The following is a 25,671-nucleotide window of genomic DNA, read 5'->3' on the forward strand; positions in this document are numbered from 1 at the left end:
ATAGATAGATAGATAGATAGATATGCATGTGTCTATAAATGATTCAGGAAATATCAATAATATTGGAAAATTAATTACATTTCATTCTTAAATTTGTCCTAATCATTCTTGGAATTTTTATCCTTCTTAAGATAATTATAAACTTTTGTACTATTGTGAATTTTAAAAGTCTCCATCTTGGTCTAGCACCCAAAAATTGTGCACACCCACACTACACGGGCATGTGCTAGTCAATGACAAATCAGAAATAACTAACTGCCCACCTGGGCTGTCCTAAGCCAAGCTAGAGCCAACCATTGGCATTTGTGAGACACAGGAAGTGAGGTAGGGAACAGCCTCTGGAATTCGCTCACTTCCTGTGGAGAGAGCGAGACAGGAGTTGGTGTTAGGAGCTTGGACAGGGAGGACGCCCCCAGACAGCTTTCCTTCAGATCACTCACGTGAGTTAAGGACTGATTCTTTCCACCTTGGCCCTTTGGGCCTAAAACTCCCTCTGCCTTGGTCAGAGGTTGAGTAGCCCCTTTCCTTTTTATCTTCTCTCCTTCTCTCCCTCTCCTTTCCCTACTCCCAGTGTGATTAAACCTCCATAAACTTCATTCTGACTTGAGTGTTTCATTTTAGGAATTTCATAAGTAAATTCCTTGGCGGCCATTGTTCAATATTACATAAATCCTGTAGCCACATTTTTAACCATTACAGTTGCTCATAACCTCTCCCAGAAGCCTAAAATTTCTACCACTACACTACTCAGTTTTCTAAATAATAACCTGCTTCTAAGCATATGATATAGATTTTTCTTTGTATGTATCTTTTAAGCATGAACTCTTCCAAGATAGTTCAAATATTTTGCATCTATTCAATTTCCTGTTGCCTTGTTCTCTTCAGGTATACCACTACATGCTATTCCTTTTGTCATCTGCGTGGATAGTTTACTATTGTGCAATTGGAAATCTTGTGCCTTTGAACTACATTTCCCAGGAGCCCTCTGACTTCCTGTTGTTACCTGCTGATGTAAACAGAAGATAAATTGGGGGGAGTTTCATGTCTAAGCCTCTTTCCTTCTGTACTAGGAGGGGGTCAGGAACTAAAGTTTGAAAGGTCTAAAAGAGAGAGGGGACAGATGAAAAGAAGCACTACTTCTTCTCTTAGGTAAAGCTACACAAGGGAAGGTGAGAGATTTGATCAAGGTCCAGCTGAGAAGTAAAGAGGAAATCCCCATTCAGTCTCTGGTTTCTGGTTTCTTCCCTTGATAGATATTATCCTAATCCCCTTAGGGACATTAGGTGAATAAGATGTTCAGTTTCTTCTGGATTAATAAGATCTATTTATTATTTGTAGTATTTAGGAATGGTAGTGTTTACGGTAGAGGGAAAATTAGGAATCCCTAATTACTATTTTAACCTAAATTCCTCTCACGGGTTGAGGGCTCAGGTCTGGGAACCTGAGTCCCTGGTGATATTGTGGTGTCAGGCTGTTGGGTTTTCCTGATATAAAGTGGTGTACAGCTGTATAAGAGGGCAATTGCAAATCTTCTTGGGTGGGTAGTCTCTTCTCTTCCCCAAAAGGGAGGTCTCTCTTCACTACTGACTGGATGGCTAAATCTGATTTTCTTCAGATATATGTGGGATCACCACAGTTTGAGTTCAGTAAGATGATCCTCTCTTTTCAAGTTCAAAAAAGAGAAGAACCCCCTCTCCAACTGCTGATCTGCTTTTCTTGGCTAGAGATTCTATCCCATCCCCCATTGAGAGAAAAATTCCATCCTCTTTTTGCACAATGTTATTTCAATAAATCTGTGAAACACAGTCTGCAATCCTCTCACCCACACATCCTGGATCTGAACATTTGTGGAGAAGGCTATTTGAGCAGGTATGTTAGCCATGGGCACATTTTGATTTTATTACCTTTTTTATTCCTTTATTTCTAGTGATTATCAATAAATCATATAAAATATTATTTTTGAAGTTATTATATATTAATTTAATTTTACACTATATTATCTGGATCCTAATTTAGTCTTGGACTTCTTCTTACTTACTTTTCATGGACTTTATCCTTTTCTATAGAAACAGCAATGGATCAGTAAACACTGCAAGTGTGGATGACTTTCCTGATGTTAAACCTGCTCCATCAGGCAATGCTTCTGCTCTTGAACTGTAAAACCATCAACTTTCTAATAACACTCTTGTCAGAGCCATGGTAAATTCAGTGCTCCTCTGTGTCATCTGTATTTGACAAAAACGTCCACCCTATGTTGACAAGCCATTGTGTAAGAGTTGTTATAAGACATTCACTGATGGCAGTTCAGTCAGGATATCTTCTCTGCAAGACCTGCCAAGTTGCTAGCAACCATGCTACAATTGTAGATTTTCTTTTTTGTCACTATATCACAATGTGCTTACAATTAAGACTGAATACACTAGCCCAGCATGAGAGACTAGATCCCTCTCTCAATGAACCTATTTCTTTTTGGCTTGGAAACTTGGTCTTTATTTGTATGTCTTGACTAATAAATTCTCATGACAGGTGAAATTTTCCTTCAACCCATTTAAAAAGGGATATTTTAAGTAGGTAAAATTTAGTTGAGATACCTCAAGAAGTCAAATACCTTAGGCTTTGTGTGAAAATTCTTATGTAAACTAGCAATTGAAATGCAATATAATTCAAGAAACTAGGGCCTGTGATTTCCAGTACATTTCATAGGAAAAAGCACTTGGAGGAAGTGAGAGAGAAGAGACTTTGTCTTAAGCCCAGGCCTCGTTTTCTTCTCTCCCTTGTTCTTCTTTGGCTAACAGAAAAGAGTGTGACATTTCAAAATCCATGAGGATATTAGGACCTTCTATCTTCTCATCAATGTCCTAGAATTATGCCCTCAGTTCGGCATCAGCTTTATTAGTTATTTTAATGCATCACAGATGAGGTTGGCAGTATTGTCTACATCAGGAGCCAGGGACAGATGGGTAGAGATTCACTAAATTTAGGGGAATTTTTCTGAGTATCCCCTGAATAGGAGAAAAGGATTTAAGACAACCAGGAACTGTTAATTACTTCTTGCCACATTTTCTCTCCAAGTCTGAATTCATTTCCCTTGGTCCTTTATAGGTATTGTGGAAGAATCTGCTATATTCGTTTGGAGGTATGCTTTTCACCAAGTATTCTTTTTTTCTGTATACAATTAAATTTATTTAGAAAGAAAATACAGTAGTGCATATGACTTGTCCAGCTAAAGGTACATATGTCATATGATCATATTGCACTCAATATGTTGTCTGAAAATTTGGTTCAAAATTTTTAAGCTTTTTGACAATCAGTTCATGGCTTTTCCCCATTTTCAGTCAGTTCGTTACAAATCTTGGTTAGTGCTTCTATTTCTTCATTCTTTTATTTGAGGGCTCATTCTAGAACATCTATCTGGGCTACTCTTAAGAAATTGGCTTGGTAGGTATGCCAAGGTTGGTGTTGGCTCTGTTCACTTTTTCTCTGAATACATTTGTAGCATGTGGTACCTTTGTTCCTCTTTTTTTCACATGGGACATATAATCCTGAGCACATTTTTTAGTGCCTCTTCATCCTTTTCAAATCTCTCCAGGACTTCTTTCATTTTTAAATATTTTCTAAAAAGATAAAGTGAAGACTTTCCCACTGTTTTCAGGTCAGCCAAGCTTTGCTCTTTTGCCACATTCAGTCCTAGAACCAAATGGTGGAAGGTCAACTTTTCTCTGTTCATCTATTCTTATTTGAAAGATGCTTTTTTTTTTTCTCATACCTGACACTATTTTCCTCATTTACATCACTTTCTCTCTATTTTCTCCATATTTGTCTTTACATTCTAAGTTTTCTTTTTCCTTGGTGATAATCTCTTCTGTAAGAGATAAAGCTTCTTAATCTGACTGTCAATACATAAAAGCTGGAGGTTTTTCTGACTTCAGTTTTCCAAGGTAAGAGTAAAAGGCAATTTTATTTTTTAATTTAAAATTATTTTATTTTTTAAAACATATTTCCATACCTACATGATTTATTTTCTTTCCCTGTCCTCTTCCCTCCCCCTCCCAGAGCCAATAAACAATTCCACTGGGCTTTACAAATGTTATCGCTTGATACCTATTTCCATATTATTTATTTTTACCATAGAACTGAAACCCCAAATCATATATCCAAATAAACAAGTACTAAGTCATAAATCATAAGTTTTCCTTTTGCATTTCTACTCACATAGTCCTTTCTCTCAATGTGGATTGCATTCTTTCCCACAATTCCCTTCAGAATGTCCTCGATTATTGTATTGATACTAGTAGTAAAGTCCATTACATTGGATAGTCCCACAGTATTTCACTTCCAGTGAAATAGCCAGTGTTTTGGTTTGGGTCATTTCACTCTGTATTAGCTCTTAGAGGCCTTTCCAGTTCATATGAAATCCTCCAGTTCATCATTCCTTATAGCAAAATAGATTCCATCACCATCAGATACCATTATGTTTTCAGTTATTCTCCAGTCAAGGGACGTCCCCTCGTTTTCAAATATTTTGCCACCACAAAGAGCACAGCTATAAATATTTTTATACAAACATTTTCCCTTATTATCTCTTTGGGGTACAAACCCAGGAATGTTACTGCTGGATCAGTGAGTATGCATTCTTTTAAAGACCTTTGTGCATAATTCCAAATTGCTTTCCAAAATGGCTGGATTAATTCACAACTCCATCAGCAATACATTTGGTGTCTCATTTTTTGGCCACAACCACTCCCACATTTATTATTTTCCTTTGCTGTCTGTTAGGTGTGAGGTGGTACCTCAGCATATTTTTTTCATTTGTATTTCTCTAATTATGAGAGATTTAGAATACCTTTTCATGTGCTTATTGGTAGTTTTGATTTCTTTATCTGAAAATTGCCATTGTCCCTTCAACATTTGTCAATTAGAAAATGGTGTGATTTTTTGTATCATTGACTTAGCTCCTCATAAATTTGAGAAATTAGACCTTTGTCAGAGGCTTTTTGTTATAAAATTTGTCTCAATTTGTTGCTTCCCTTCCAATTTTGTTTGCATTGGTTTTGTTTGTAAAGAAACTTTTCAATTTTATATAATTAAAAGCACTCATTTTACATTTTGTCAAGTCCTCTATCTCCTGCTTAGTCTTAAATTCCTTACTTTCTCATAAATCTGAGAGGTATACGATTTTATGTTTACCTAATTTAATTATGATTTCCCTCTTTATATTTAAGTTATTTACCTATTCTTAATTTTTCTTGGTATAGGGTGCTACAAGGCAATTTTGGAGATGGGAATATCTTCAATATAAATTTCAAAGGTGTCTTCTTTAATAGAGTGAATGGCCATGATTAGCTCTTCAACATTAGAAAAGGCAATTAGGTCCCCATCTTCATCTCTATAGTATTCTTAGAAACCTACTGCTGCAGTCTCAGAAACTCACTCACACCTTGGAACAGCTCTTCTCAGATGTCTTAGCACTCAAACAGCTTCAGGGGGAAAAATTGCATATCTCATGGAGCATCTCTTCTTTGTACATCAGGTAGGTTTTTATGGCCAGCCACTCCATGGTCTGTGCTAGGCCTGATGCTGGACTTGGACAAATTGGTCCCCTGGCACATATAAGAACTCAAAAAACCTACAACTCATAGATTAAGGGAGAACAAGGGCTGAGGGTTGGTGGAGGTGAGGCAACTCTAAGAGAGGCAGCCAGGAGTGAAAGCAGAATGGTTCTCCTAGTTTTTCTTAATATACCACTTTAGTAAATACTCCTTTCTACTCCTTTCTAGTTTGATGCTAGATGACTAAATTGATGCTCAACTGATAATCTTGAGGCGAAGCACACTGGTAGGGACCTGAACCAAGAGCGTTACAGTCTTACTCCCTGACTCTTCAGGATTACTGCTCGAACCATGAAACAGAGATGCAGTCAGCTTAGATTTGGAAAACAGATATGTAATATTCCTATATATGCTCTACTAAATCTCTTTGTAGGCAGTTGGGTGGCATAGTTAAAAGAGTGATGGAGTCAAGAAGACTTGAATTCAAATGCTGCTGCAGATACTTCTTAGCCATATTGCATAATTAACTTCTTTAAACTTAGTTCACTCATCTGAAAAAAATATCATAATAGTTTTATAACAATTTTTCTATGTATATGAATATATTATATATAATGCTATATTATATGTAACTATATTATATTATTTATATATGTAGTGCTATAATAATAGTACCTCCCTCACAGGGTTGTTGTAAAAGATTGGCGTAGTTCAAATGAGATAACAAATTTCTATAGAAGTGCTACTTATTATAATTTGTATATATACATGAATCTGGAGAAACAGAAACTCCTCCAAATTACCTAACTGTGCTGTTCACACACGTAAGATTTCTCATAGACTTAAATGTCTACACATGTGTGTATATATATACAGAATGAGACAATGATAGGTGCACATACAATATTCAATCAATTTAGCCCACTGACTCTTTTTTCTTTTTTCCCCCACATCTGCCAGCAAAGACAAGTTCATATTACTATCACTTATCACTCACCAAATATTGCTCCTTTAGTCAGCTAAAGATAAAACTTCTGTGCAGTTTTTTCCTTCAAATATATAGCAGGAGGATTATCTTAAAATTCACACACTGTATAAATAAAGTTAAAGGCAGGCTAAGGCAAGAAAAAAGTGATTGTTTTCTTTTTCACCTTTTTTTAGAAAAGCCTACAAGTATATGTTGTTGGTTCTTTCTTATTTTGATGTTATGCTATTTTAAACTATCATCGTACTTTCTGTGGCCTCAGGGCATGAACTAAACTTTAATTTTGAAGGTTTTTAATAATATTTTTGAAATGGAGCTACTTGATTGTTGATATCTACTGTCTCACATGATTTGCTAATGTAATTAAAGGCATTTGTTTGAATAAGGAACACTTTAAATTTATATTTTATCTTAATATGGATTACAGTGAAAACATTGAAAAAAGAGGCTCTCATTCCTAAGAATACTGGCAAGTGTGATAATCAGACAATCATGTAAAAGAAAAGACAAAAGTATAGTGACCTCTATTTTGCCAACCTCCAAATAATAATGATCCTACTATATTCCCAGCCCAAAAGAATAGTAACCTGTTGATAAGTGCTAAAAATCAGACTCTACTTCTCTATTTCCTTTGGTAGATTTCTACAGTACTCTTAATGATTTCTATCTATTACTTTGTTAAAATAGGATTAGATCTTAATGCTTTTTCACTTTCCCCCTTAAAAAACAAACCAAAAAAAATCACTTCACATTCATTTTATGGGAAGGCAATAAGATGATGACCTTAAGGGAATTAAGCACAGGACAAATAAATTTTGATAGAAATTGGATGTAGAAGGAGTATCAAAACATGAAAATCTGAAATCTGAAATGTTGACCATGGAAGGAAAGGCTTAGTGAGATCATGCTGACTTATTGAAGTAGGAAGGAGGTAATGTGATATGGAACACTCATTGTTTGCCCAAGGGTCAGGGTTTTTATAATGAGAAACTACCATGTTGGCCTTCACAAAGTAGACAATAAATACTTGATACTTGACTGATTGAATATTCAATCTAGGCATCATGAGATCATAGAATTGGATCTAGAAGGGACATTAAAACCCATCTAATCTAACTGCCTCATTTGGCATTAAAGAAACAAACAACTAAATCCTAAGAGGTGTGATGATTTGCTTAAAGACTCATAGGTATGAAGCAGTAGCAGTATTTGAATCCAAAATCCAATTTGTTGGCTCCAGATCCAGTGCATTTTCCTTGTACTACTGCACTTCTGGTGGATGAGATTTTTTTTTTTTTTTGTGAAAAGTCAAGTGACCTATTTAATAAAAAACAAAACTTTACTTTATCCATGATATTTTCCATTATTTGTAAGACAGGAGGAGGAAATCTGTCCTACTCCATGTTCATAGCCTTTAGATTTCAGGGTAGCACCTGCCATATAACAAATAATAAATGGATTTTGCTGAATTGAACAGTGTTTACCTCAACTTTTCCCAAGGAGATCATGTCACCCTAACCTACCTCTATTTTCTTTAAGAGGGAATTGAATTGAGGCATATTTAGGGAGCTGTCACTCAATCATGACATTTGCCTCTCAATCATTCTTAAAATAATTAGCTATACTTTCAGATTTCACAATGCTCAGTGGTCCAGGGAATGTTTTTTCCTCTTATTCTCACCAAAGTTTCTTTTCTAAGGAAGAAACAAGTGGTTTTCCTTCAGTGCCTCTTGTGACTCTGGTAAGGCTACAGAATTGATGAACTAGCAGGTCTTGCATCTCTAATAGCAATTCCTGTGATTTCAGGTTGTAAAGGTTGCTTATCTTAGGAGATTCAGTGGCTGTTTTACGTTGCCATAACTCAGAAATGACTTACTTTTTATAGTAAACTGCTAGCTATTAGTCCCTAATATGCTCATGGGTAACAAGGACAACAAAATGAAAAATGACCAGAGATCATGGGATTATAGCAACCTATGCATGCACTCTTCAATTAAAATATCTTGCGTAGCTCTGTGGTGTGAAAAACGTGTGTCCTGCACTTAAAATGGCAGACAAGAACGCCTCAAAGTTTTGGTTGACACATAGCTTTCAAAAATGTGCTTAGAAATTCATTATATTCAAAATGTTTTTTAACTCTCCCAAATAGGATTAAAGGATGTGCAAAGTCTTTTAACAGAATCATAAAATACATTCCTAGAAGCCACCAAAACCTTTATTTAAATGAAAATGTAAAATCTGTGAATCAGCTATATAGTCTGATGATAGCAGACAGATATCCCTTCCTATTTCCACTATACTCATTCTTTATTTTTCAGACCTACCCACTCCAACTCCAACAGGACCCACAAGTATTTGTTCCTTTTAGTGTTGAAGCTGCCTAAGGCAGCAACTGAAGATTCCAGCTGAGCTAAACAGTATATTTGTGCTTTGCTGAAACGGAATGCATTTTTGCTAAGGTTGCAGTTTTGTGTTCTTCTTGCATTTTTCCTATTACTGTACTTCATAAGATTCCATCACCCTTACAACCAATCTACATTTTTTCCCAATGCCATTCAGGGGATATTCCAAAAAAAATTGTATTTGGCATTCTTTTACTTGGGTATAGATGTTGATTTCACCACTGTGACCTGGGAGCCCTCTTGACATAAACTCCATCATGATGGATGATGACCTCTAATATTTATAGTACAACTGTGGGAACCATTGAATGGGATTGGTGATCTGTGAAAGAAACCTGCTAGGTTTGCTAAGATGCTATGTTTTAGAATTCAGCTATGTGGAAACTAGAAAATTCTAGACTTTCCCCATGAAAATGAAATGTATGTATTGTTAATAACTTTATGGCATATTGAAAGATTACATTTCTACCATTTTGATTCTTCTCTTCTAAAGGAATAATTCATTAATTCTATGTTAGTAAATATATTAGGGCACAATTTCATAAACTGAGTTGAGGATATAGTGATTAGGAAATCATTTTTCAGTTTTATTAAATTATTTACTCTGCGACTTTGCAAAAATTTATATGTATCTCATTTTTTCTCAGTATTTAAATGTTATAACCAATATATTTGTAATTAATAATTAAAAAAATAACATAGGTATAATAATAAAGAATAGCATATATGCAATCACAAAAGAAGAATAACAACTTTGTTACTCTCATGACCTTGGGAAAGAAATTTAACTTCAATGGACCTCAATTTCTTAATATTTAAAATGAGTGGCAGGCAAAGACAAGGTGGTAAAAGTAGAAGGAAGAAGAAGGGCTGAATTTATCTTCATAACTCCTCCAAATATATCTAAAAACATGCCACACTGAGTCCTGACTGGGAAACTCAAGAAAAAAAATACAGGCAAAATGGGCATAGGGAGAGAGAGAGCAAGAGAGAGAGAGAGACAGAGACAGAGACAGAGACAGAGACAGAGACAGAGACAGAGACAGAGAGACAGACAGAGAGACAAGCAGAGAGAGAGAGAGAGAGAGAGAGAGAGAGAGAGAGAGAGAGATGCAGAGAAAATAGTGTCTAAAGTCTAGTTAGAAATGGCAATATAGAAAATTCCAATAGAGAGGGAAGCCTTATACCATAATAAGAAGTGGTTTCAAATTCAGCATTGAGGCTCTCAACTTGTGTAGAATGCAGAAATAGATTCCAACACCTTTGTTGCCTAGTTCTGGGTCTCATGTAAAGGGTAAAATAAAGATGGTACCAATTATTAGAGTTGGTATTCAGTTTGTCAGTTCTGCAGTTCTTTCACTCTAAACCAGCACAGCCTTCAAACTTACCCATATGTTTGAGTCCAGCCCCATTACCTTAAAAATTTTTTAAACTGATAAGTGCACAGTAACATGACTTAGACCCATACCCAGGTCAGGACCTTGCAAGGCTCTAGTGAGGAGCATAGAAATCTGACTTTATCTTGACTTTGGAAACCCTAAAAGTTTACAGTCCCTAGCCTGTCCCTAAGATCTTAGAACAACACAACAGTCAATACTCAAAGAAAGCAAGAAAACATTCACTCCAGGAGGTATATATAAGCTGGCCCTAAAAGATTTCAGTGTTAGCCTAGAAGAAGAAACCAACCAACCAATAAGAAATGACACAGTATGGGCAAAAAGTTTGATTAACATTCTTTTTTTTTTTTAATCCTTACCTTCTGTCTTGGAGTCAATACTGTGTATTGACTCCAAGGCAGAAGAGTGGTAAGGGCTAGGCAATGGGGGTTAAGTGACTTGCCCAGGGTCACACAGCTGGGAAGTGTCTGAGGCCAGATTTGAACCTAGGACCTCCCATCTCTAGGCCTGGCTCTCAATCCACTGAGCTACCCAGCTGCCCCCTTGATTAATATTCTTGAAAAAGATGAAGGAAAACATTTCTGAAGTAATGCATTTTTATGCACTTTTTTTGTAAATGAAATAATTAAAGGGGGGAAATTGGAAAAGAAATGATTGTTATTGAAGAAAGAATTGGAAAGGATTCATTAGCTTAGGATGAAGTACAAAATTTTGCCCAAACTTGCTGATAATTAGAATGGACAAAATAGATCTTTTTTGTTTAAAGAACCTAGTTTAAAAATTAAATTATGTCTTTAATAATAAAATATTATATTTTATGAGGTTTATTAAGGATCACTAGAAATCAAGGAATAAAGAAGATACAAAATAAAAACCATGTGCCCATGGCTGATTAGCCCATTTAAAAATCCCCAACCCAAAAAAACCCAAACCCACTATAGAGAGTGTGGGAAGCATTACTGCCATTTAAATACCAATTGTGATCTCACCAATATGGAGACTCAGGAGAGATTATAGGGAATTCTCGGAAATATCAAAGACTTCTGGGCAATGAAGTCTAGGGTTCAAAATCTCCATTTATACACTAGTTAGATGCAGCAGGTAGATGGTGCAATACTTAATAGTGCTGGGTTTGCAGTTAGGAAGATTCATCTTCCTGAGTTCAAATCTGTCCTCAAACACATAACTACTTTATATTTAACATCATCTTCACTCGAAAAAGGATGTAAGAATACACACACAGACACACACACACACACACAAGTATTGAGTATAGAACAGCCAGGAAACCAGAGTCCCTGGATTTGTTGGGGAGTAAGATGTAAGAATAGGAAAGAGAGGAAGTGTTTTGTATTTGTTCTGGTAGGCAATAAGGAGTCACTAGAGTTTACTGAATAGCAAGTAAAATGATAAGATTTGTATTTTAGGAAAATCACTTTGGTAGCTGAATAGAAAATGGATTGGGATGGGGAGACAATTGAGGCATGTGGATCCAGCAGCAGGATTTTGTAATAATAGTCCAGAAGGATTTGTGTGTATGTATGTGTGTGTGTGTGTGTGTGTGTGTGTGTTTAGGTGGGGGTGGTATGTGACAATATCAAGGCAGAAAACAGGATCTTTTTAAGAGATATTGCAAAGATGAATCCACAGGCCTTGGCAGCAGTTTGAATTTGGCTGATGAGAAATAGTGGGAATCTAAAATGACAGCGAGGTGGTTAGCCAGAGGGTCAGAAAAGATACTCTTTCCATCTATAATAATAGTAAAGCTAGTAGGAGGCAAGAGTTTAGAGGAAAAAAATAATGAGTTTTATTTTGGACCTACTGAATGTTGGAAGTCTATTGGATAGACAGTTCCAGATGTCTAAAAAGGCAATTGGAGATGAAAAACTGGAGGTCAGGAAAGTTTGGAAAGGAAAGGTAAATTTGAAAATCATCAGTAGAAAAATGGCATTCCATGGGCAATGATGAAATCTCCAGGGAAATAGTTTGGAAGGAAAAGAGAAATGGACCCAGGACAGAACCTCAAGGAATATCTACAGATGCAGTTATTAGTATATCCAATATAGTTATTAAATCAAAAGTCGTGGAAAAATAAATTTTACCGGAGCACGGATGCACCTTGGCTAGGAGAGTGTTGAGCATTTTGGAGTTAGAGGGGGATCCTGTCTATCTAAACAAATCTGATTGTCTAAATGCATTACAAACTTCATGTACTAGTTTATAAATGAAGATTTTGAATAATTGTCAGAGAAAAGGAACTTCCCTATTTGCCTATTTTCCAATCAATGCACCTGAAGGTTCTTCCCAGTGTCCCGGTGAGGTGGGAGGCCTTTCCAGCTGCTCTGAGGGTCCCCAGTCAGGCTCAGCAGGGTTGAAGGTGGTATGACTGACAAATGTCTGGGGCTGGTGTGGGGTTGGGGGGAAAACAGATGCAAGGTCCAGATCCCAGAGCTGCTTTCAGCAGGTGAGATGGGACTTTTAGGTCAGGATCCTGGAGCTCTAAAAAGCTGAGTTGGACAGATGCAGGATGCTAATGCCTAAGAGCCTGAAGGGCTGAAACATAATTCATTAGGGGTGGATATTTGAGGGACTAGAAGTCAGACTGAGAAACTATTTCTGCCGAGCTCCAAATTGGAGTGGGGAGGGGGTGCGAGACCTAGGGCTCTACTGAAGGAGGTGTAAGGGTGTCACTGGACAGGAGTGTGAAAGGAGATGTTTTTATTTCCTTTTTAGGAAATGGGTGCTGAATTTAAATTAAAGAGGTGATCAGTTGCCTAAAGTCATAAACTATACACATAGGGAAGTTTTTACCTGTCTGCGGTCACTAATTTAATAAGCAGAAGAGGCAGGATTTGAATCTGGTTACTCATCATGCCATGCTGGCTGCCCTGCATTTTTGTTTCAATTAACTGATAAACAATAGAAACAGCATTCTGGGCTGCCATTAATCTTCAACATTTTTTTCATAACATTTCTCTCTCAGGAAAAACTAAATACTAAAAGAGTCACAGAAAGTTAGAGTTGGATGGCACCTCAGGGATCTTGGAGGCCAGTTTATTCATTTGATAAATGAAAAAACCAAGAGTCATTGAATTGAAGGGAATAAGAATTTATAGGTGGTATGAACCTTAGTCATCCATCCAACAGTCTCTTTTGTCCAACAATTCAACAACAAAAACAAATGCTACTTAGGGAAAAAAGAAAACTATAATGAGGAAACAAAGTGAGAGAGAGGAAGAAATTTGTCTAAAGTCATAGAGTTGTTAATTGTCTGAACTGTGATTTGACATGAGGTTTCTTCTATGTCCAGGCCCTCTCCAGACACTGACAGTTTACCTAGGAAAAATTAGTATTGTGATTAGAAGCTTGCAAACTGTTTGAATGATACTGATGATTGATGAGCTAACTAAAGTAACACAAAAGGCCCTTAAAAAAACCCAGCAACTAAAAAATTCCTTTAAAACCCTGGCAGCTATATGGGGTGTTCAATAGAGCTCTAGGCCTAGAATCAGAAAGACATGAGTTCTAATAGAGCTTTAAATACTAGCTTTGTGACCTTGGGCAAGTAACTTAGCCTCAGTTTTTTCAACTGCAAAATGACAATAAAAGTATCTACCTTGCAGGGTTGTTGAGAGGATCAAATGCTTTCTTTTTTCCTTCTCTCCATTAAAATTAGAAAAGGAAATGGAAAGCATGATGGTGAATATTTACAGGTGTTAAATTCTATCAAAACAGCAATTTTGTTTTCACTGTATTTATATTATTTTCCTTCATAGTTGACAAGAATGAAATCTTCAAAATACAAAGCCAGGTGTGAAAGACACACTTGATAACTTACACAGATATATGTTTCAGTCTTTTTTTTTCCCTCAAGTAGTTGATGAATAGAGGAAGAAAAATGGTACGTGGAAGAAAATCTTGTCTAGGGAACTTTGTCTTCCCTTCTTAGAAACATCTTGAAATATAGTATTGCCTGTTACATGGTTGAAAAAGAAACCTTCAAGACTGTGTCATCATTTAATGCTAATAAAAGCAAGTAGAAATTTTATTCCTTGTTTAAAGTTTGATTCTTTTTACATCTTTACATCTTTTCTATAATATTAGAAAACTAGAAACATTTCACAAGTTGCTTTGCAATGGTTTATGGGGAAGGGAATTAGAGACAGGAGCATCATAAAGAGGATAAGGACATAGAGTATGAACAAAATGTAGCATTTGCTGATTATAAAGGAGAAGCCAGAATATATGCTACAGACATTTAAGGGGGCCTTAATGCCAAATGGGTGATGAGGATGATTTTCAGTGAAGGGATCAAATGAAATGCTGGACCTTAAAGAATGGAAGCCCTTCAACAGCGAGGAGAAGTACTAGAAATTTATTTTGGGTATGAAGCTAGCTCAGTTTATTAAGAATACAGAATGCATAAAAAAGGCTACTGATTCTCAGAGTTGGATGGGAACCTGACCACAGTTTAGCCAGAGATTCTTAAAATTGGGGAATTGGGAATTGCTTTTACATTCTGGTGAAGTCCATGGACTCCATCTCAGATTTTTTAAATGCATAAAATACAATAAATAAGAATACAAAGAGAGTCAGTGATATTGAAATGAATTTATATCTATCTTTGTGCCTAGAGACATTTTTTCTCTCTCTGATGCTATCACTGTGCCTAAACCACAGAAGGTATTTTTTAAAATTTATTTTAATTTAATTGTTTTTTTTTCATGGTTACAGGATTCATGTTCTTTCCCTCCCCTTCCCCAATCCCTTTCCTATAGTCCACACACAATTCCTCTAGGTTTTACACGTATCATTGATCAAGATCTATTTCCATATTATTGATATTTGCACTAGGGTGATCGTTTAGAGTTTACATCCCCAATCATATCCTCATCTACCCATGTGATCAAGCAGGTGTATTCATAGAAGGGAGTTTAATAAATATTTTTTTATTGATTAACTTAACAGTTTCTGTCAAGGTTTTCAGTGCTTCAAAACTAACCAGTTCTTTCTGGGATGGCAACTAGTTGGACAGAATCAGCCTGAGATTAAAGTTTCTTCTTGTTTCTTCTTCTGTCTTTTAAGGGCTGAAATTATCAGTAGAATAATGAAAAATTATCATCTGATTTTGGCAGGGAAAAATAATGGTGGTACCTGGGTTGATTTGAACCTTCTGTTTTTTTTTTCTTTTTTCCTGGATGACTGAGGTGCTAAGGTATTAAGCATTATATATCCTTGCCACAGAGCTAATCTATGAATTTTTTTCCTTTCTTAAATTTTGTTAGGTGATATTATATAAGCAGTTTTTTCCATACATCAAAACATTTCTGTAGATAACTATGAATTTTAAATTCAGCGAAAACTTATTAATGCAGTGTTAAATGAAGTATACTACAAAAAAATTGAGTGTTAATAGTTAAAGTAATTTTTCAGGTATGGTATTGAACTTGTGACTACCATATGTGAAGTAGAAAGTATTGTTGCATTTTAAATTAAAACTCCTATTATATGCTTATAACACTGACACATTCTTAGTTTTATATCCATCTCATAATTCTTGACAGTTATAACCTCTAATATGTAGTTGCACCCACAGAAACACAAGCAAGTATATAGGCAAAGAATGAATTTGGAATCAGAAGAAATGAGTTCAAATCTCAGTTATGTATATAAATGCACAAATATATTTTTATGTATTATATGCACATATACATACACACATACTCCTATATATTTGTTTTTATAAAGTACATTGCTGTGAGACATATATAATTTGATTTATTTTCAAAACTTTGTAACTGAATTAACACTTAATTTGCTTTTGTTATGTAGATAATAGCAATCTTCTATTTCTATTATACTATCCCCCTTGGGTCTTGTGATCTCTTTTTTTAGTTCTTTATTTATTCCCTCTTTTTCTCAAGGTTATATGTTGTATATTCTGATGACCATATTGCTTCTGATCTCAGCTCCATTTATCTTTATGCAGTTACTCTCGGTACATTTTTAACTCTAGTTCCTTCATTTCCTTGTCTGAGAGTAACATAATATTCTGTGCTATAAGTTTTACCTCCCTTTGAATTTACTGTTTCTTTAAATAAGGTGTACTGTTTAAAACACTATTGCTTTTATTTTTTATTTTCTCTTTTTCAGCTCTCAGCTTCTAGATTCTTCAACAGTTATTTTCCTTCCTACACTCTAGGTATATCCTATGGTATATACATCTTGAGATATATGAATAGGTAGCTTTTCCATTCCTTTTTCTTTTCAATTTAATGCTTTTTAAAGCTAGGGAAGGGGATTAAGAGTATAAACAAAGAATCTCCTTAAAGGAACTTCATCACTAGCCAGTAGCCAATAACTAATAATTTTAAGCTGACATGTAAAAATTTAAATTCCATTCTCATATACCATGTTTATTTTTTCCCATGTTTATTTATTCTTTCCCTACCCTTACATTCAAAATATAGCAGAAAAAAAGAAAAGAAAGAAAGAAAGAAAGGAAAGAATAAATAAAGAAAAATACTATGACCCTATAGTTTTTATTTCTTTATCTAACAATTCAAAATCTTTGATAATTCCTCTTACATTTCTCCTAGCAATAAGTCTTCTGCCAATATGAATTTACAGAAAAAATAAGCAGATAGAGGTAAAAATCAAGTTAATTTGTAAAGCTTCTTGAATGTCAGGCTCAACAGAATGTAATTGAAGTTCTAATGAGCTACTGAAGGCTTTTTAGTACAAAACTTTAGTCAATAGCTTTATATTGCATAGAAATCAGAAATAATCTTTTTAATATATATCATGGATCTCTTGAGCAATGTTTTAAAACATATAGGCCCTTTCTCAGGATATTGCCTTAAAATACATCAAATAAAATACATGTTTTAAAGATAAACATTTCATATATAATATTTCATCCTAAAAAGTTATTAAATATATTAAAAACATTTTATACTCCACGGAAAGGTGAGAATGATTATTATTTCAGAAAATATTTGGAAAATACAGATGCTCTCTTACCTCTCTTCCAAGTGCTCTCAAGGTCCCCATTCTACTTCCCATCAGGAAATACAAGATAATTCTAACTAATACTTTCCTTTTTGCAAATATTTTTTTAATAGCTGGCAAAATAGTAAATAGACTGTAAGGAAATTGAAAATTTTGGTATAATAGTAAAGCAATTAAACATGCATATTCTTATGTTCAAGTACAAATATTCATTAGATTTTGAATAATTTCTAACTATATTCTACTTGAATTTGACTGCTTAGAAGTGTTATGATAGGTTTTATTAATTTCTACTTTTTATATTTAAGAGGAAAAGTAGTAATAAGTTTTTTCAATAGGAGACCCCTTACTGTGCAGTTTGGCAGTTAGAGACCCACTACTGTGCCAATATTGGTAATTGGTGACAGTTAGAAGGGCATGACTGAGTGTGGTTTGTAAGTTGCCAATCATTGGAAAGAGATTTTTGTCTTGGGGTCTCCTGGGGAGAGGAGAGTGTGATGCACACTCTCTCTAGTTGGAGACAGAGGAATGGAATTTAAGGCCTTATCAGCCTTATTCATCACTGATAACTGGGGTAGATAGATAATTAAATACTTGATATATTATTTGATAGTCAAAGTAGAGAAGAATAGGCGAGGGCTTTGACCTAGCAGAAGATACTGCTCTCTGAGGCAGATAGATTTTTCTAGAAAAATTTAGTTAGGATTGGAATCTTGGGTATAGTTCTAATCTATTATAAGATTACTTTCACTTTCCTCCTTCCTATTTCCTATCCTTATTTCCTAATAATAAACTAAGTGTTTTGCCTTTATAAAACTGCACACTGGCTTTTAATCAAACTTCTGCTCCCCAAAATTTCACCCTTCACAGAAGGTAAATTAATGCTCCTGATATTTCAACTTATTTTTTTTAAATATAGGTCAAAATTTCATGTAAAAGATATAAAATCTTTTCTTTCTCATTGTATCCTTCTTTGGTAACTTAGGGTGAATTTTATTTTTCAGAAAATTTTTTTTTGTTTTTTTAAAAAGACCCACACAGATTGTGTTCTATTGGTCTTAGTTTTATAAAGTTATTTTAGGGAGTTTAAGAATTACATGGATAAACTATAGGCATTGTAGTAAGATTGTTAAAAATCAAACATAAAATTGTAAAGGTAACTTCAAAATACACAAATAGTTTGAGGTGAATATTAAGTAATCTTCCACTTCAACTTTATGCACTATTTATTTTGTCATAACTAAAAAAATGCATTACTTGGAAGTGAATAATTTCACTTCAATAATTAACTTCTAAGCATTATTTTATAGACCCATGCCACATAGTCCTTCATTAAATTTAATCCTAGTTTAGGATTTAAGAAAATCACTTTCCTGAATAATTAAAGAATATTATACTGTAATATTAAAGTGCATGTATTTTCATAGAATACATTTAAAGCTCAGGAAGTAAAATAATATTGGAAGAAAGAATGTTAACTCAAGAGTTAAAGGACACGGGTTGGAGTTCTCCTGACAATAACTTTTGTTATGGTCTTGGGTAAGTCACTTCTCCACTTCTTTGGCCTCAGTTTCCTCATTTAAAATAAGGAGTTTGGGGGAAAAACTATTCCTAAGAAATTTTCAAGATCAAACATTGTGAGATCACAATACCTATTAGGTACCTCTTTTGAATTTTTTTTGATGTCCTTTCCATATCTTATTTTAAGAGATTATATACCACAAACATTTAATTCTCTAAAGCAATTTGACCTTCTCTTCCTATTGCCTGAATTTGTACCATTTCACTTTCATTCAGAATTTTATTTGAAAGAACAGAAGAATAAAAGACTGAAACAGAAACATTTATTAAGTGCTAACTATATTATAGACATAATGCTAAGTATTGAGGAAAGAGACAAAAGTAAGTACAGTTCCTGAATGGAAAAGATTAAAATCTAGCTTGGGAAAATGACATATACAAAGTAGATCCAAAATTGTTTGGGAGGGAAGACATTAGGAAGTGTAAAACACAGAAGAACCTATTGTAGAAGATGGTAATTTAGGTTAACAATGGAAGACTGAGGGATAGATATGAAAAGAATATGTATTCCAAACATAGGAAAAGCAGAAGACAGATTGCTGTATATGAAAAACTGCAGGAGTGGTTGACTACAGTGGACAAGAAAGGGAATGATGGATAATAATAAGGGTAAATGAGATAGACTGAGTCTAAACTATGAAGAGGTTTATTTGCCAAATAGAGGAGTGTATTAACAGAGAAAGGTGATGAATTCTGTTTTGATAATGTTAAGTTAGAAATATCTACAGGACATCTAGTTTGTGTTTAGGAGAGAGTTGGAGTTTAAAGACCTGCTCAGAAGACAAACTTGGGTTGCAAATGGAGATCTGGAATTCATCAACAAAGAGATAAAAATTAAACTCAAGTAAGCTGGTGATGAAGAAAGAGATAGTAAGTATAGAAATGACTATCATAGAGCCTAAGCACTAATCCAAAGTTGAGGGGCATGATGTGGATGACAGTTCAGCAAAGAAGGCTGAGAATAGAAGAATGTAAGTTTAGAGTTGAAAAGACCTGCAAGGTTCATCTAGGCCAGTGATGGTGAACCTTTCAGAAACTGAGTTCCCAAACTACAGCCCTCACACCACATGTGAGCCCCCTGTCATAACCCAGATAGAGAAGGGAAGAAGTTGTCCCATGAGCTGTTGGTTAGAGGGGCAGGTGATGAGAGAAATGACCTCAGGTGCACATGGAGAGGAGGAAGCTACAGCCACCTCCAGAGTGCATGCCACAGGTTCGTCAACAGGGATCTAGGCAAATCACATTTTTTAAATAAGGGAATTGAGGTTAAATGATTTGCTCAAGGATGTACAGAAATCAATTAATAGAGGAAGCATTTGAATTCCTACTCTCTGATTCCAGAGCCATGCTGCCACCCTGAAAATATAGTTTATGATTTAAGAGGAAGACTAAACACAAATAGAATCAGGAAAATACAGATGGGAAAAATTGTCTTGGAGAAGAAAATTCTTGACAGTGTCAAAGGCTTCAGAGAGGTTGAGGATGAAAACTGAAAAAAAGACTACAAATTTTGATACTCATTGGTAATTGCTGAGAATCTTATGTGGTCAGAATCTTATATGGTTCTAATTCCACTTGAGACTGATGGTGAAATGGGAGAATGAGAGAGGATATTATAATGATCAATACAAATTCTACAGATTCTTAAATAATTTTATACATATTCATGTTACTATTATTCCTCTTGTTTTGATTCTTCTTCACTTAAAAATCATGAAGGTCCATTGTATATTGAAAGAATAATTAGAAGAAAGATGGGTCTAAGTTCTTCCTCTGACATATCACTGGCCTTCTGGGGGGTGCAAGTCATGAACTTGCCTTAGGTCTCAGTATCCTATTCTATAAATTTATTTTTTTTGGAGTTGGAGTTTTGCTGTTTTTCAATCCTTTCAGGGATATCTGACCCTTCATGACCCCTTCCAGAATTTCTTGGCTGGAATCCTGTGCCTTTTCCTTTTCCAAATCATTTTACAGATGAGGAAATTGAGGACAAAGGGTTGATTAAGTGACTTGCCCACGGTCATACATCTAGCAAATATCTGAATTGAATACAGAAAGATAACTCTTCTTGACTTTAATTCTGGCACTGTCTACTCTGCCACCTCACTGCCAAGCTGGGGTTTGAACAGACAATTCCAAAATGTTCGTCCAGATTGAAATTCAAAGATCATGGCAAAATGTGACAAGAATATCTCCAGACAGAGAACATGTCGATTACTCAAATTTACTACAATTTCAGTTGTCCCCTTTGAGACACCTCTGTCCATCCTAGCAAAGGAACCTCTGTTTTTTCCCTTATTCTTATGACATTGCCTAAGGCACTGAAGGGTTGTAACTTGTGCAGAGTCCCACAGAGGGTAATTCAGAAGAGACACTTGAACCCAGGTTATATTTATAGTGTCTATATTATACCACAGTGCCTCTCTGAGCATGTTTTTATGGTAGCAAAATACACACAGGGTAAAGGAGCATCCTCACATAATTGAGTATTCCAATGGCTTATTGAAAAGCTGTTACATATTCATGAAGAATGTTCATGAATAGTCACAACAGGTTAAGCATTTAGGCCTCCCCTTTTGAGCTCCTCATTTTGGTAATAGTACAAACTAAAACTAAAAAAAGGTCATCTGTAAATCTAAGATAAGCAGAATTTACATACTGTGAAACTGTTGGCAAAATGTTCGACTCCTTACCATCGGAAGGCATTAATTCATCAATGATATTTCCACTAATAATGCTAAAAACATATTTGCCCCATTGAAGTCTCTCAAGAGGGAAGTACATGATGAGGGGAAAATACAGGAAATTCATGGGGTTACAAAGAAAACTGGAAAAGTGGTAGGTTTGGGTTGTTTTTGTTTTTGTTATTTGAGAGCATGTTTCTGTTCAAAGAGGACATTTTCTAGGAGTATCTGGTGCATTTTGAACTAAAAATAAATCCTAGCAATAACATTAGAAAGCCTTTATTCAGTGGGAGTCTATTATGTGAGGTGGTGTAAGAGAAGCAGTGAGCTAAAAACCACATGCCTTTGGGGAGAAGAGCCTTCTCCAATGAGTCTTTTCTTTCACTTTCCATTAGCTTAGGGTTCTGCATATTATTTGTACTTTCTTAACTTGAACTCATTTGCATGTTGCTATGTTCTGAAATAATTTCCCTGTGTCTCTGTGGTTATTTCAACTACATTATGAATTTTTTAAACTCGGGGATATATATATATATATATATTCATATATATGTTCATTATCTTATATTCTTTTCATGTTTCCCAGGACCATTTATTTTAATGGGGACACTGTAGCTTAGTGGCTAAAGGGCCAGCTTTGGAATCAGACAGAGCAATTTGACCCTTACAGGCTGTGGTACCCAGAGCCGCTCACTTAGTCTCTAGTTGCTCCAGGTAACTCTTGAAGGAAGGCCATCAAGTAGAGATTAACCACTGTAATTGTAATCAGGTGTATGAATTAAGAGCACAATGCAGCATATTGGAATCATCATAAATACTAAGAGGCTATCAAAGGTGAGTTTTGTTACAAAATGAAAAATAATAAACTTTTGACATATTTTTTCAGATTTACAAAGCTCATTGAGCACAATCATCTGAGATCAGCTTTGAAGATACTATTCTTTCATCACTAAACTGATGAGGAAGCTGAGGATGCTTGACCAAAATCACGTTTAAAATAATAGGTGACATAGAAACAGACCTCCACAGACAAAATTCCAGATACAATTTCATCCAAGCAGCTCTAATAGAAATGTAAATGTTGCTTTGAAGACTGATGACCTAAAAATGTAGAGTGAAAGTCGAGATTTCCCCTTGTTATGATATTCTTCCTTTTTTAACAGGGTTTAAGATTAACCTAAGGCAAATACAGCTTAAAAGATCTACATATAGCATCTCTGATACTGAATTTGAACTCATGTTTTCCTGAATCTAGGCCAGGGCAAAAACTTCTTAAAACTAGTTGGAAAATATGGACTTACCTACTAGAGTCGAGTCTATAATTCCCTTAAAAATATTGCTGTAAAATGGATATGTATACGTCCTCTGGTTAATTTCATAAAATTCAAGAGGCAAAAATATGTAATCTAAAATTTGAGGATTTGAATGAAACTTTTTACTATTGTGCATAGACAAAATCCACAAAATCCTTGCCATATAATTGTGTGAAGCAAAGCAAAAAATTGAAAATAATATATTAGTTTCAAAGATTAAAGTACTCTTAATTTTATATATATGTATAATTGAAAAGAATGAAACAATGGAAAAATAGCTGTTGTGAATATTTATACATCATAAGAACAGAAAACAGTTTCTTTGAAACCATGAAATAAGCAGCTCATATTAGCCCAAAAGAACATAAAAAGTTAATCTTTAGAAGAGCAGAGCAATAAAATCAAGGTCTGTCCAAACTCTGTATTAATAATTAAAACACGGATATGTATACGTGAAGTGCTTTTTAAGTAATGAGTACTAGGCATAAATATTTAATAGTTTTGCTTATGAAATGTGTCCTAAATTATGTCCAAATGTTAACAAGGATGTCTTATACTTGACAGAACAATGAGAAGCATAAATATTTCACAGGAGTATGTCTGACAGGTGGAAGCTGAGAAAACTCATGCCACTCTCTGGATTAATCTAACACTTCAACCTTCAGATCTGTACTTTTCAAATCTAATAGAAACAAAGAATTTTGTATCAAAGCCTGTGTTTACAGCAAAGATATCAAAAGTATTTTGGATTCTCATTAAAGTACACAAATCATCAATTAAAGAATATAAGTAATTGAATCTGCATAGGAAAGGGGAAAGAGCAGGAAGGTGAATGAACAAAATGAAATTATCTCTGTACCTAAAACTGAATAATCACGTGATAATTTTAATTAATAAGAAAACTGATGTTCTTTATTTTATCCTCTGGCTCATTGCTTGGCAGAGAGAAAAACATAACAAATTTTAAAAGATGTATTTTTTACAACCTACAAAAATGGAACACAACCTTCAAAACTGGCAGAAAGTGGGTTCCTAGTCCTTAAGAACCCCTCTCATAGGTATATAGATTTCAGACCATGGAATTGAATAGAGTCAGAAAAAATAGATGAAGCAGTTTTGAAGATATTGCATTTCTCATTTCTCTGCCATTGAAAATAGGTAAAGCAGGGTATTAATAAAAATCATTTATAATAATTACCAAAGGGAAACAAGATAGTACTTTTCCTTCAAAACATTCAAAAACTATAAAGATGGTATCTAATTAATGTTTTATTATAGGTTGCCCACAAGTCTTACCATGATTTTTACTGCTCTAAAAGGACTGAGAAAGACTCAACTAACCTGGGAGTCCACCTAGACTTGCTCACACAAGTCATTCTTCATTTTAAAACCACTAGCATTCTCATAATGATACTGAATGAACTGATAATATGAAACTTATATATAAAGTTTACAAATAAAATAATTTATACTCTAACTTTTGAATGTTTTATGTTCCTAGTTAAGCTCTTTTTTCCTTCCTCTCCTTTGAACAGTAGGTAAAGATAAATGACATTTATGGATTGAGATTAGGAGCCAACATGGTACAATTGAAAAAGAGCCAGGAGGTCTAGTTTAAAAAGATAATCACTCAAAAACTTAAGACTTTGTGGTCCTAAGTAAGTTGCTAAAGGATCATTCCCCCCCCCCATCTGTGAAATCAATATGGATTGCCACTCATGCTACTTTGATTAGATATATTGAAGGTAGTGTATGACAATTTGAACTAGTTTTGGGTCAGAGGCAAATGACTTTAATAACTTCTCTTTTTGCTTTGAGTACACATCATTCTAGGGCAGCAAGGTGATACCATATAGTACTGGGGCTGGAGTCAGGAAGACCTGAGTTCAAATTTGACCTCGAACACTTACTAGCTGTGTGATCCTTTACAAGTCATTTAATTCTGTTGGCCTCCCTTTGCTAATCTCTAAAATTAGAGAACAAAATCACAAACCATTTCATTATCTTTGCCCCCCTCCTAAAAAAAACCAAACCCTCCAAAATGGGGTCCCCAAGATAGGCATGACTGAAAAGTAACTAACCAAAGGGTGGGTCTGAGATGCTCTTTTGTTGGTTTAGCCTGCATCCCAGGATCCCCAAGTTAATCTAGGTTCAGCATAGAAGCTGGGGGCAGGAGGTGGGCCAGCACTGCTCTTTGTACAGTCTTGCTTCCAGTTACCCCTTTTCCTGTGAAAATCAACTCTCTCTGCCTACCTTTCAATTTGTGTTTATTGTGAGAGCTCCCTTATTCCACACTGCTGTTGGTTTTTGACTCTTGCCATTTTTAGATATTTTTAAAAATAGGTTTGGACATATTGTCAAAGAAGTTTCAGTTTTCACTGCTACTAAGCTGCCATCTTGACTCTGCCCCCTGAAAAGTAACTAAACAACAACAAACTCATAATTCTGTCTTCACTCATCCAGAATCTCCAAACTCTACCTTGATCCCTATCTCCTACTCCTATTTCATAATAAAAAAAAAACCAGCAAAAAACTAGTACACTATATCTTAGTCCAGAAATCCTTTGAAGACTGAGTATTTTATTTTAATGAAAGATATGCATATACCCCATGGGGGGGAGGGTTCCTTTTCCCAATATAACTAAAAACTCTGTGTGGAACTCAGAAAAAGAATTTACTATACATGGCACAATGTAACGACTTAAAAGCATTTCATGGATTAAGAATTTCTTGAACAGGTGATTTTATT

The 25,671-nt window shown here is 34.9% G+C and overlaps 1 long non-coding RNA gene across 1 annotated transcript; it reads left to right on the forward strand.

Annotated features, from left to right (window-relative positions):
- Positions 1-179: 179 nt before the first annotated feature.
- On the forward strand, positions 180-24,399 carry LOC103093791 (uncharacterized). Its single transcript, XR_008913846.1, has 4 exons — positions 180-440; positions 5,256-5,530; positions 22,324-22,443; positions 24,201-24,399. It is a non-coding gene; the product is annotated as an uncharacterized LOC103093791 (long non-coding RNA).
- The last annotated feature ends 1,272 nt before the right edge of the window (positions 24,400-25,671 follow it).

Source organism: Monodelphis domestica, chromosome 8 (assembly GCF_027887165.1).
Source record: "Monodelphis domestica isolate mMonDom1 chromosome 8, mMonDom1.pri, whole genome shotgun sequence".
In the NCBI taxonomy this organism is placed as follows: Eukaryota; Metazoa; Chordata; class Mammalia; order Didelphimorphia; family Didelphidae; genus Monodelphis; species Monodelphis domestica.